The sequence below is a fragment of the Hyla sarda genome, unplaced genomic scaffold (assembly GCF_029499605.1).
Source record: "Hyla sarda isolate aHylSar1 unplaced genomic scaffold, aHylSar1.hap1 scaffold_2573, whole genome shotgun sequence".
Classification (NCBI taxonomy): Eukaryota; Metazoa; Chordata; class Amphibia; order Anura; family Hylidae; genus Hyla; species Hyla sarda.
In genome coordinates, this window is record NW_026609261.1 from 24065 (window position 1) to 36845 (window position 12781).

General features: G+C 46.3%; 6 non-coding genes across 6 annotated transcripts; all 6 read left to right on the forward strand.

Moving 5' to 3' along the window:
• The first annotated feature begins 81 nt into the window (after nucleotides 1-81).
• LOC130324019 (U2 spliceosomal RNA) lies at nucleotides 82-272 on the forward strand. Its single transcript, XR_008869174.1, has one exon. It is a non-coding gene; the product is annotated as a U2 spliceosomal RNA (small nuclear RNA).
• A 2109-nt stretch (nucleotides 273-2381) lies between these two features.
• On the forward strand, nucleotides 2382-2572 carry LOC130324021 (U2 spliceosomal RNA). The gene has a single exon (XR_008869175.1). It is a non-coding gene; the product is annotated as a U2 spliceosomal RNA (small nuclear RNA).
• A 2113-nt stretch (nucleotides 2573-4685) lies between these two features.
• Nucleotides 4686-4876, forward strand: LOC130324022 (U2 spliceosomal RNA). The gene has a single exon (XR_008869176.1). It is a non-coding gene; the product is annotated as a U2 spliceosomal RNA (small nuclear RNA).
• Nucleotides 4877-6986: 2110 nt separating this feature from the next.
• On the forward strand, nucleotides 6987-7177 carry LOC130324023 (U2 spliceosomal RNA). The gene has a single exon (XR_008869177.1). It is a non-coding gene; the product is annotated as a U2 spliceosomal RNA (small nuclear RNA).
• A 2110-nt stretch (nucleotides 7178-9287) lies between these two features.
• On the forward strand, nucleotides 9288-9478 carry LOC130324024 (U2 spliceosomal RNA). Its single transcript, XR_008869178.1, has one exon. It is a non-coding gene; the product is annotated as a U2 spliceosomal RNA (small nuclear RNA).
• Nucleotides 9479-11586: 2108 nt separating this feature from the next.
• Nucleotides 11587-11777, forward strand: LOC130324025 (U2 spliceosomal RNA). Its single transcript, XR_008869179.1, has one exon. It is a non-coding gene; the product is annotated as a U2 spliceosomal RNA (small nuclear RNA).
• Nucleotides 11778-12781: the final 1004 nt, after the last annotated feature.

The following is a 12781-nucleotide window of genomic DNA, read 5'->3' on the forward strand; positions in this document are numbered from 1 at the left end:
AATTGTCTGGCAGCCTCCCTGACAGCAAGCAGTGATAGTGCCCATGAAGGGGACCTTGTTGGGCCCGCCCCTTTCACGGTTATCGCTTCTCGGCCTTTTGGCTAAGATCAAGTGTAGTATCTGTTCTTATCAGTTTAATATCTGATACGTCCCCTATCTGGGGACCATATATTAAATGGATTTTTGAGAACGGGGGCTGATTTCGAAGCTTGCTTCCGTCGCCCTATGCATTGACCCGATATGGCAGTATCTTCGGGTACAGTGCACCACCCCCTTACAGGGTTAAAAAGAAAGATTCCTACTTTCATTGCTACCTGCTTGCTTGCTGGCTAGCCAGCTAGCCAGCCCTGTGGGCCTTGCTGCTGCTGCTTCTGCAGCCAAAAAACAAAAGGTGGTGCTGCTGCTGCTGCTTCTGCTGCTTCTGCTTCTGCTTGTGTCTGGCCGCTGTTGGAGCGTCCAGGCACAGGACTTCTGCTGCTGCTGACTAAATGGCCTCCTTAATTGGATCATTTGAGTAGCCAGCACACCTGTGCAGGTAGGGCATGACATGATAGGCAGCTGCCTTGATAGCGGGTGGGTGCTGAATGTTCCTAATTGACAAAATAAGATTAATGCTTATGAAGAAATATAAAATCTCATCCCTTCCCCAATATCGCGCCACACCCCTACCCCTTAATTCCCTGGTTGAACTTGATGGACATATGTCTTTTTTCGACCGTACTAACTATGTAACTATGTAACATAACATGGGGGGGGGGGGGGGGGGTCTCCTGGCTGTTCACACAGGTGTGTCATTGCTGTACATTGACCATGCATTGCTTCTGTGGTATTGCAAAGGCAAAGACAAATGCTTCCAGCCATCCATTGCACTAATGGATTGGTCATCAGCTGGCTGTCTATGTCCCGCATCAATATAGACCAAAGTACAGAGGGTTAGGCTATGCTATTGTGCACCTACCTGATGCATCAGAAGGTGCGAGGCCCTTGCTAAATTCTGTGCACAGACTTTGAGATCTATGCTTTAGACTGTATCTAAACCTGCTCCAACATGGACTGACATTCTGGCCTACTTTCAGCCGATGCGACTTGTCTGTCGCTGAACAGTCGCTTTTTATGTATTCAGCACCTATGTATAATGTTGTAAAAATGCTCTAGAAGCTAAAGTCGCAGAAATGTCGCACATATTTGGCCTGCAACTTTCTGTGCGACAAATTCAGACAGGAAAAATCAGTATAAATCCTTAGAAAATTATCCCCCAGTGTCTCCATCTGCTGGCGGTATTGAATAAGCATTGCTGCACTGATGGGGTATGCATTAGACGAAAAAAAAGAAGAAAAAGAAGAATAATACGCCCAGAAAAGAGGCGAAAAGGAGAAAAACGTAAAAAAAACGTGAAAAAAAAGTAAGAGGAAGAGAAGGGAAAAAAAGGTGGAAATGGGTTTAAAAGTGATTTCGGCGGAGAAATATATATATATATATATATATATATATATATATATATATATATACGCGCACACACACACATATATATAAACGTATTCTCCGTTGAGATATTGCAGCCGCTGCTGTGTCCAGGCCCAGGAGCCTTAGCACTGTGCTATGATGTCACTCAATACCACTGACATCACTAGGTGTAAACAACATCTCTCCTTTGCTGTGTATGTGACTATGGAGCTGTTTGGTGATGTCGTCTATTACGGCCTTCATAGAAGCAACAGGAGATTGTTGCATCCATCTAGAACCCTCAGAACTACAGTGCTATGATGTCACTCACTTCCACAGGCCTTGCAGAGTGTAAACAACAACAACCCAGCTTTGTTGTGTATGTAACCATAGGGATTTGTGATGTCACCTAGAACCTTCACAGCAGCGACAGCTTTATGAGGAGCATCAGCACTGCTCTGCCTGAGCAGAACCATCACCGCCATAGGTTGTCAAATAACCCGGATTTAACCCACACAGGTAAGTCCAATGGGGTGCAGGCATGTCCTCTATGCTTACAGCTTCCCGTGGGTGTTGGTTTGATACCGTTTGGGGACAGCCAAGGAGGCATCTGCAGGCAACAAAGGTAGGTGTGTGCTTGTGTGTGTGTTTCCTATGCAGATCCTAAGCCCAGTGTCACATGCAAGTAGGAGGAGTAAGAAGGGTTCCTGGCAAATCCGGGTTATGGATTGCATTTAAAAAGGCCCCGTGGGAGTGCAATGGGCCCCTGTCTTGCTGCTTAGCAATAATGGTATGGGTTTAGGTTCTGCTGTGTGTACTGGTGGTTGACTGCCCCCCAGCCCAGAGTGTGCATGGAAAATTGTCTGGCAGCCTCCCTGACAGCAAGCAGTGATAGTGCCCATGAAGGGGACCTTGTTGGGCCCGCCCCTTTCACGGTTATCGCTTCTCGGCCTTTTGGCTAAGATCAAGTGTAGTATCTGTTCTTATCAGTTTAATATCTGATACGTCCCCTATCTGGGGACCATATATTAAATGGATTTTTGAGAACGGGGGCTGATTTCGAAGCTTGCTTCCGTCGCCCTATGCATTGACCCGATATGGCAGTATCTTCGGGTACAGTGCACCACCCCCTTACAGGGTTAAAAAGAAAGATTCCTACTTTCATTGCTACCTGCTTGCTTGCTGGCTAGCCAGCTAGCCAGCCCTGTGGGCCTTGCTGCTGCTGCTATCTGCAGCCAAAAAACAAAAGGTGGTGCTGCTGCTGCTGCTTCTGCTGCTTCTGCTTCTGCTTGTGTCTGGCCGCTGTTGGAGCGTCCAGGCACAGGACTTCTGCTGCTGCTGACTAAATGGCCTCCTTAATTGGATCATTTGAGTAGCCAGCACACCTGTGCAGGTAGGGCATGACATGATAGGCAGCTGCCTTGATAGCGGGTGGGTGCTGAATGTTCCTAATTGACAAAATAAGATTAATGCTTATGAAGAAATATAAAATCTCATCCCTTCCCCAATATCGCGCCACACCCCTACCCCTTAATTCCCTGGTTGAACTTGATGGACATATGTCTTTTTTCGACCGTACTAACTATGTAACTATGTAACATAACATGGGGGGGGGGGGGGGGGGTCTCCTGGCTGTTCACACAGGTGTGTCATTGCTGTACATTGACCATGCATTGCTTCTGTGGTATTGCAAAGGCAAAGACAAATGCTTCCAGCCATCCATTGCACTAATGGATTGGTCATCAGCTGGCTGTCTATGTCCCGCATCAATATAGACCAAAGTACAGAGGGTTAGGCTATGCTATTGTGCACCTACCTGATGCATCAGAAGGTGCGAGGCCCTTGCTAAATTCTGTGCACAGACTTTGAGATCTATGCTTTAGACTGTATCTAAACCTGCTCCAACATGGACTGACATTCTGGCCTACTTTCAGCCGATGCGACTTGTCTGTCGCTGAACAGTCGCTTTTTATGTATTCAGCACCTATGTATAATGTTGTAAAAATGCTCTAGAAGCTAAAGTCGCAGAAATGTCGCACATATTTGGCCTGCAACTTTCTGTGCGACAAATTCAGACAGGAAAAATCAGTATAAATCCTTAGAAAATTATCCCCCAGTGTCTCCATCTGCTGGCGGTATTGAATAAGCATTGCTGCACTGATGGGGTATGCATTAGACGAAAAAAAAGAAGAAAAAGAAGAATAATACGCCCAGAAAAGAGGCGAAAAGGAGAAAAACGTAAAAAAACGTGAAAAAAAAGTAAGAGGAAGAGAAGGGAAAAAAAGGTGGAAATGGGTTTAAAAGTGATTTCGGCGGAGAAATATATATATATATATATATATATATATATATATATATATATATATATACGCGCACACACACACATATATATAAACGTATTCTCCGTTGAGATATTGCAGCCGCTGCTGTGTCCAGGCCCAGGAGCCTTAGCACTGTGCTATGATGTCACTCAATACCACTGACATCACTAGGTGTAAACAACATCTCTCCTTTGCTGTGTATGTGACTATGGAGCTGTTTGGTGATGTCGTCTATTACGGCCTTCATAGAAGCAACAGGAGATTGTTGCATCCATCTAGAACCCTCAGAACTACAGTGCTATGATGTCACTCACTTCCACAGGCCTTGCAGAGTGTAAACAACAACAACCCAGCTTTGTTGTGTATGTAACCATAGGGATTTGTGATGTCACCTAGAACCTTCACAGCAGCGACAGCTTTATGAGGAGCATCAGCACTGCTCTGCCTGAGCAGAACCATCACCGCCATAGGTTGTCAAATAACCCGGATTTAACCCACACAGGTAAGTCCAATGGGGTGCAGGCATGTCCTCTATGCTTACAGCTTCCCGTGGGTGTTGGTTTGATACCGTTTGGGGACAGCCAAGGAGGCATCTGCAGGCAACAAAGGTAGGTGTGTGCTTGTGTGTGTGTTTCCTATGCAGATCCTAAGCCCAGTGTCACATGCAAGTAGGAGGAGTAAGAAGGGTTCCTGGCAAATCCGGGTTATGGATTGCATTTAAAAAGGCCCCGTGGGAGTGCAATGGGCCCCTGTCTTGCTGCTTAGCAATAATGGTATGGGTTTAGGTTCTGCTGTGTGTACTGGTGGTTGACTGCCCCCCAGCCCAGAGTGTGCATGGAAAATTGTCTGGCAGCCTCCCTGACAGCAAGCAGTGATAGTGCCCATGAAGGGGACCTTGTTGGGCCCGCCCCTTTCACGGTTATCGCTTCTCGGCCTTTTGGCTAAGATCAAGTGTAGTATCTGTTCTTATCAGTTTAATATCTGATACGTCCCCTATCTGGGGACCATATATTAAATGGATTTTTGAGAACGGGGGCTGATTTCGAAGCTTGCTTCCGTCGCCCTATGCATTGACCCGATATGGCAGTATCTTCGGGTACAGTGCACCACCCCCTTACAGGGTTAAAAAGAAAGATTCCTACTTTCATTGCTACCTGCTTGCTTGCTGGCTAGCCAGCTAGCCAGCCCTGTGGGCCTTGCTGCTGCTGCTTCTGCAGCCAAAAAACAAAAGGTGGTGCTGCTGCTGCTGCTTCTGCTGCTTCTGCTTCTGCTTGTGTCTGGCCGCTGTTGGAGCGTCCAGGCACAGGACTTCTGCTGCTGCTGACTAAATGGCCTCCTTAATTGGATCATTTGAGTAGCCAGCACACCTGTGCAGGTAGGGCATGACATGATAGGCAGCTGCCTTGATAGCGGGTGGGTGCTGAATGTTCCTAATTGACAAAATAAGATTAATGCTTATGAAGAAATATAAAATCTCATCCCTTCCCCAATATCGCGCCACACCCCTACCCCTTAATTCCCTGGTTGAACTTGATGGACATATGTCTTTTTTCGACCGTACTAACTATGTAACTATGTAACATAACATGGGGGGGGGGGGGGGGGTCTCCTGGCTGTTCACACAGGTGTGTCATTGCTGTACATTGACCATGCATTGCTTCTGTGGTATTGCAAAGGCAAAGACAAATGCTTCCAGCCATCCATTGCACTAATGGATTGGTCATCAGCTGGCTGTCTATGTCCCGCATCAATATAGACCAAAGTACAGAGGGTTAGGCTATGCTATTGTGCACCTACCTGATGCATCAGAAGGTGCGAGGCCCTTGCTAAATTCTGTGCACAGACTTTGAGATCTATGCTTTAGACTGTATCTAAACCTGCTCCAACATGGACTGACATTCTGGCCTACTTTCAGCCGATGCGACTTGTCTGTCGCTGAACAGTCGCTTTTTATGTATTCAGCACCTATGTATAATGTTGTAAAAATGCTCTAGAAGCTAAAGTCGCAGAAATGTCGCACATATTTGGCCTGCAACTTTCTGTGCGACAAATTCAGACAGGAAAAATCAGTATAAATCCTTAGAAAATTATCCCCCAGTGTCTCCATCTGCTGGCGGTATTGAATAAGCATTGCTGCACTGATGGGGTATGCATTAGACGAAAAAAAAGAAGAAAAAGAAGAATAATACGCCCAGAAAAGAGGCGAAAAGGAGAAAAACGTAAAAAAACGTGAAAAAAAAGTAAGAGGAAGAGAAGGGAAAAAAAGGTGGAAATGGGTTTAAAAGTGATTTCGGCGGAGAAATATATATATATATATATATATATATATATATATATATATATATATACGCGCACACACACACATATATATAAACGTATTCTCCGTTGAGATATTGCAGCCAGCTGCTGTGTCCAGGCCCAGGAGCCTTAGCACTGTGCTATGATGTCACTCAATACCACTGACATCACTAGGTGTAAACAACATCTCTCCTTTGCTGTGTATGTGACTATGGAGCTGTTTGGTGATGTCGTCTATTACGGCCTTCATAGAAGCAACAGGAGATTGTTGCATCCATCTAGAACCCTCAGAACTACAGTGCTATGATGTCACTCACTTCCACAGGCCTTGCAGAGTGTAAACAACAACAACCCAGCTTTGTTGTGTATGTAACCATAGGGATTTGTGATGTCACCTAGAACCTTCACAGCAGCGACAGCTTTATGAGGAGCATCAGCACTGCTCTGCCTGAGCAGAACCATCACCGCCATAGGTTGTCAAATAACCCGGATTTAACCCACACAGGTAAGTCCAATGGGGTGCAGGCATGTCCTCTATGCTTACAGCTTCCCGTGGGTGTTGGTTTGATACCGTTTGGGGACAGCCAAGGAGGCATCTGCAGGCAACAAAGGTAGGTGTGTGCTTGTGTGTGTGTTTCCTATGCAGATCCTAAGCCCAGTGTCACATGCAAGTAGGAGGAGTAAGAAGGGTTCCTGGCAAATCCGGGTTATGGATTGCATTTAAAAAGGCCCCGTGGGAGTGCAATGGGCCCCTGTCTTGCTGCTTAGCAATAATGGTATGGGTTTAGGTTCTGCTGTGTGTACTGGTGGTTGACTGCCCCCCAGCCCAGAGTGTGCATGGAAAATTGTCTGGCAGCCTCCCTGACAGCAAGCAGTGATAGTGCCCATGAAGGGGACCTTGTTGGGCCCGCCCCTTTCACGGTTATCGCTTCTCGGCCTTTTGGCTAAGATCAAGTGTAGTATCTGTTCTTATCAGTTTAATATCTGATACGTCCCCTATCTGGGGACCATATATTAAATGGATTTTTGAGAACGGGGGCTGATTTCGAAGCTTGCTTCCGTCGCCCTATGCATTGACCCGATATGGCAGTATCTTCGGGTACAGTGCACCACCCCCTTACAGGGTTAAAAGTTAAAAAGAAAGATTCCTACTTTCATTGCTACCTGCTTGCTTGCTGGCTAGCCAGCTAGCCAGCCCTGTGGGCCTTGCTGCTGCTGCTTCTGCAGCCAAAAAACAAAAGGTGGTGCTGCTGCTGCTGCTTCTGCTGCTTCTGCTTCTGCTTGTGTCTGGCCGCTGTTGGAGCGTCCAGGCACAGGACTTCTGCTGCTGCTGACTAAATGGCCTCCTTAATTGGATCATTTGAGTAGCCAGCACACCTGTGCAGGTAGGGCATGACATGATAGGCAGCTGCCTTGATAGCGGGGTGGTGCTGAATGTTCCTAATTGACAAAATAAGATTAATGCTTATGAAGAAATATAAAATCTCATCCCTTCCCCAATATCGCGCCACACCCCTACCCCTTAATTCCCTGGTTGAACTTGATGGACATATGTCTTTTTTCGACCGTACTAACTATGTAACTATGTAACATAACATGGGGGGGGGGGGGGGGGGTCTCCTGGCTGTTCACACAGGTGTGTCATTGCTGTACATTGACCATGCATTGCTTCTGTGGTATTGCAAAGGCAAAGACAAATGCTTCCAGCCATCCATTGCACTAATGGATTGGTCATCAGCTGGCTGTCTATGTCCCGCATCAATATAGACCAAAGTACAGAGGGTTAGGCTATGCTATTGTGCACCTACCTGATGCATCAGAAGGTGCGAGGCCCTTGCTAAATTCTGTGCACAGACTTTGAGATCTATGCTTTAGACTGTATCTAAACCTGCTCCAACATGGACTGACATTCTGGCCTACTTTCAGCCGATGCGACTTGTCTGTCGCTGAACAGTCGCTTTTTATGTATTCAGCACCTATGTATAATGTTGTAAAAATGCTCTAGAAGCTAAAGTCGCAGAAATGTCGCACATATTTGGCCTGCAACTTTCTGTGCGACAAATTCAGACAGGAAAAATCAGTATAAATCCTTAGAAAATTATCCCCCCAGTGTCTCCATCTGCTGGCGGTATTGAATAAGCATTGCTGCACTGATGGGGTATGCATTAGACGAAAAAAAAGAAGAAAAAGAAGAATAATACGCCCAGAAAAGAGGCGAAAAGGAGAAAAACGTAAAAAAACGTGAAAAAAAAGTAAGAGGAAGAGAAGGGAAAAAAAGGTGGGAAATGGGTTTAAAAGTGATTTCGGCGGAGAAATATATATATATATATATATATATATTATATATATATACGCGCACACACACACATATATATAAACGTATTCTCCGTTGAGATATTGCAGCCGCTGCTGTGTCCAGGCCCAGGAGCCTTAGCACTGTGCTATGATGTCACTCAATACCACTGACATCACTAGGTGTAAACAACATCTCTCCTTTGCTGTGTATGTGACTATGGAGCTGTTTGGTGATGTCGTCTATTACGGCCTTCATAGAAGCAACAGGAGATTGTTGCATCCATCTAGAACCCTCAGAACTACAGTGCTATGATGTCACTCACTTCCACAGGCCTTGCAGAGTGTAAACAACAACAACCCAGCTTTGTTGTGTATGTAACCATAGGGATTTGTGATGTCACCTAGAACCTTCACAGCAGCGACAGCTTTATGAGGAGCATCAGCACTGCTCTGCCTGAGCAGAACCATCACCGCCATAGGTTGTCAAATAACCCGGATTTAACCCACACAGGTAAGTCCAATGGGGTGCAGGCATGTCCTCTATGCTTACAGCTTCCCGTGGGTGTTGGTTTGATACCGTTTGGGGACAGCCAAGGAGGCATCTGCAGGCAACAAAGGTAGGTGTGTGCTTGTGTGTGTGTTTCCTATGCAGATCCTAAGCCCAGTGTCACATGCAAGTAGGAGGAGTAAGAAGGGTTCCTGGCAAATCCGGGTTATGGATTGCATTTAAAAAGGCCCCGTGGGAGTGCAATGGGCCCCTGTCTTGCTGCTTAGCAATAATGGTATGGGTTTAGGTTCTGCTGTGTGTACTGGTGGTTGACTGCCCCCCAGCCCAGAGTGTGCATGGAAAATTGTCTGGCAGCCTCCCTGACAGCAAGCAGTGATAGTGCCCATGAAGGGGACCTTGTTGGGCCCGCCCCTTTCACGGTTATCGCTTCTCGGCCTTTTGGCTAAGATCAAGTGTAGTATCTGTTCTTATCAGTTTAATATCTGATACGTCCCCTATCTGGGGACCATATATTAAATGGATTTTTGAGAACGGGGGCTGATTTCGAAGCTTGCTTCCGTCGCCCTATGCATTGACCCGATATGGCAGTATCTTCGGGTACAGTGCACCACCCCCTTACAGGGTTAAAAAGAAAGATTCCTACTTTCATTGCTACCTGCTTGCTTGCTGGCTAGCCAGCTAGCCAGCCCTGTGGGCCTTGCTGCTGCTGCTTCTGCAGCCAAAAAACAAAGGTGGTGCTGCTGCTGCTGCTTCTGCTGCTTCTGCTTCTGCTTGTGTCTGGCCGCTGTTGGAGCGTCCAGGCACAGGACTTCTGCTGCTGCTGACTAAATGGCCTCCTTAATTGGATCATTTGAGTAGCCAGCACACCTGTGCAGGTAGGGCATGACATGATAGGCAGCTGCCTTGATAGCGGGTGGGTGCTGAATGTTCCTAATTGACAAAATAAGATTAATGCTTATGAAGAAATATAAAATCTCATCCCTTCCCCAATATCGCGCCACACCCCTACCCCTTAATTCCCTGGTTGAACTTGATGGACATATGTCTTTTTTCGACCGTTACTAACTATGTAACTATGTAACATAACATGGGGGGGGGGGGGGGGGGGTCTCCTGGCTGTTCACACAGGTGTGTCATTGCTGTACATTGACCATGCATTGCTTCTGTGGTATTGCAAAGGCAAAGACAAATGCTTCCAGCCATCCATTGCACTAATGGATTGTCATCAGCTGGCTGTCTATGTCCCGCATCAATATAGACCAAAGTACAGAGGGTTAGGCTATGCTATTGTGCACCTACCTGATGCATCAGAAGGTGCGAGGCCCTTGCTAAATTCTGTGCACAGACTTTGAGATCTATGCTTTAGACTGTATCTAAACCTGCTCCAACATGGACTGACATTCTGGCCTACTTTCAGCCGATGCGACTTGTCTGTCGCTGAACAGTCGCTTTTTATGTATTCAGCACCTATGTATAATGTTGTAAAAATGCTCTAGAAGCTAAAGTCGCAGAAATGTCGCACATATTTGGCCTGCAACTTTCTGTGCGACAAATTCAGACAGGAAAAATCAGTATAAATCCTTAGAAAATTATCCCCCAGTGTCTCCATCTGCTGGCGGTATTGAATAAGCATTGCTGCACTGATGGGGTATGCATTAGACGAAAAAAAAGAAGAAAAAGAAGAATAATACGCCCAGAAAAGAGGCGAAAAGGAGAAAAACGTAAAAAAACGTGAAAAAAAAGTAAGAGGAAGAGAAGGGAAAAAAAGGTGGAAATGGGTTTAAAAGTGATTTCGGCGGAGAAATATATATATATATATATATATATATATATATATATATATATATACGCGCACACACACACATATATATAAACGTATTCTCCGTTGAGATATTGCAGCCGCTGCTGTGTCCAGGCCCAGGAGCCTTAGCACTGTGCTATGATGTCACTCAATACCACTGACATCACTAGGTGTAAACAACATCTCTCCTTTGCTGTGTATGTGACTATGGAGCTGTTTGGTGATGTCGTCTATTACGGCCTTCATAGAAGCAACAGGAGATTGTTGCATCCATCTAGAACCCTCAGAACTACAGTGCTATGATGTCACTCACTTCCACAGGCCTTGCAGAGTGTAAACAACAACAACCCAGCTTTGTTGTGTATGTAACCATAGGGATTTGTGATGTCACCTAGAACCTTCACAGCAGCGACAGCTTTATGAGGAGCATCAGCACTGCTCTGCCTGAGCAGAACCATCACCGCCATAGGTTGTCAAATAACCCGGATTTAACCCACACAGGTAAGTCCAATGGGGTGCAGGCATGTCCTCTATGCTTACAGCTTCCCGTGGGTGTTGGTTTGATACCGTTTGGGGACAGCCAAGGAGGCATCTGCAGGCAACAAAGGTAGGTGTGTGCTTGTGTGTGTGTTTCCTATGCAGATCCTAAGCCCAGTGTCACATGCAAGTAGGAGGAGTAAGAAGGGTTCCTGGCAAATCCGGGTTATGGATTGCATTTAAAAAGGCCCCGTGGGAGTGCAATGGGCCCCTGTCTTGCTGCTTAGCAATAATGGTATGGGTTTAGGTTCTGCTGTGTGTACTGGTGGTTGACTGCCCCCCAGCCCAGAGTGTGCATGGAAAATTGTCTGGCAGCCTCCCTGACAGCAAGCAGTGATAGTGCCCATGAAGGGGACCTTGTTGGGCCCGCCCCTTTCACGGTTATCGCTTCTCGGCCTTTTGGCTAAGATCAAGTGTAGTATCTGTTCTTATCAGTTTAATATCTGATACGTCCCCTATCTGGGGACCATATATTAAATGGATTTTTGAGAACGGGGGCTGATTTCGAAGCTTGCTTCCGTCGCCCTATGCATTGACCCGATATGGCAGTATCTTCGGGTACAGTGCACCACCCCCTTACAGGGTTAAAAAGAAAGATTCCTACTTTCATTGCTACCTGCTTGCTTGCTGGCTAGCCAGCTAGCCAGCCCTGTGGGCCTTGCTGCTGCTGCTTCTGCAGCCAAAAAACAAAAGGTGGTGCTGCTGCTGCTGCTTCTGCTGCTTCTGCTTCTGCTTGTGTCTGGCCGCTGTTGGAGCGTCCAGGCACAGGACTTCTGCTGCTGCTGACTAAATGGCCTCCTTAATTGGATCATTTGAGTAGCCAGCACACCTGTGCAGGTAGGGCATGACATGATAGGCAGCTGCCTTGATAGCGGGTGGGGTGCTGAATGTTCCTAATTGACAAAATAAGATTAATGCTTATGAAGAAATATAAAATCTCATCCCTTCCCCAATATCGCGCCACACCCCTACCCCTTAATTCCCTGGTTGAACTTGATGGACATATGTCTTTTTTCGACCGTACTAACTATGTAACTATGTAACATAACATGGGGGGGGGGGGGGGGTCTCCTGGCTGTTCACACAGGTGTGTCATTGCTGTACATTGACCATGCATTGCTTCTGTGGTATTGCAAAGGCAAAGACAAATGCTTCCAGCCATCCATTGCACTAATGGATTGGTCATCAGCTGGCTGTCTATGTCCCGCATCAATATAGACCAAAGTACAGAGGGTTAGGCTATGCTATTGTGCACCTACCTGATGCATCAGAAGGTGCGAGGCCCTTGCTAAATTCTGTGCACAGACTTTGAGATCTATGCTTTAGACTGTATCTAAACCTGCTCCAACATGGACTGACATTCTGGCCTACTTTCAGCCGATGCGACTTGTCTGTCGCTGAACAGTCGCTTTTTATGTATTCAGCACCTATGTATAATGTTGTAAAAATGCTCTAGAAGCTAAAGTCGCAGAAATGTCGCACATATTTGGCCTGCAACTTTCTGTGCGACAAATTCAGACAGGAAAAATCAGTATAAATCCTTAGAAAATTATCCCCCAGTGTCTCCATCTGCTGGCA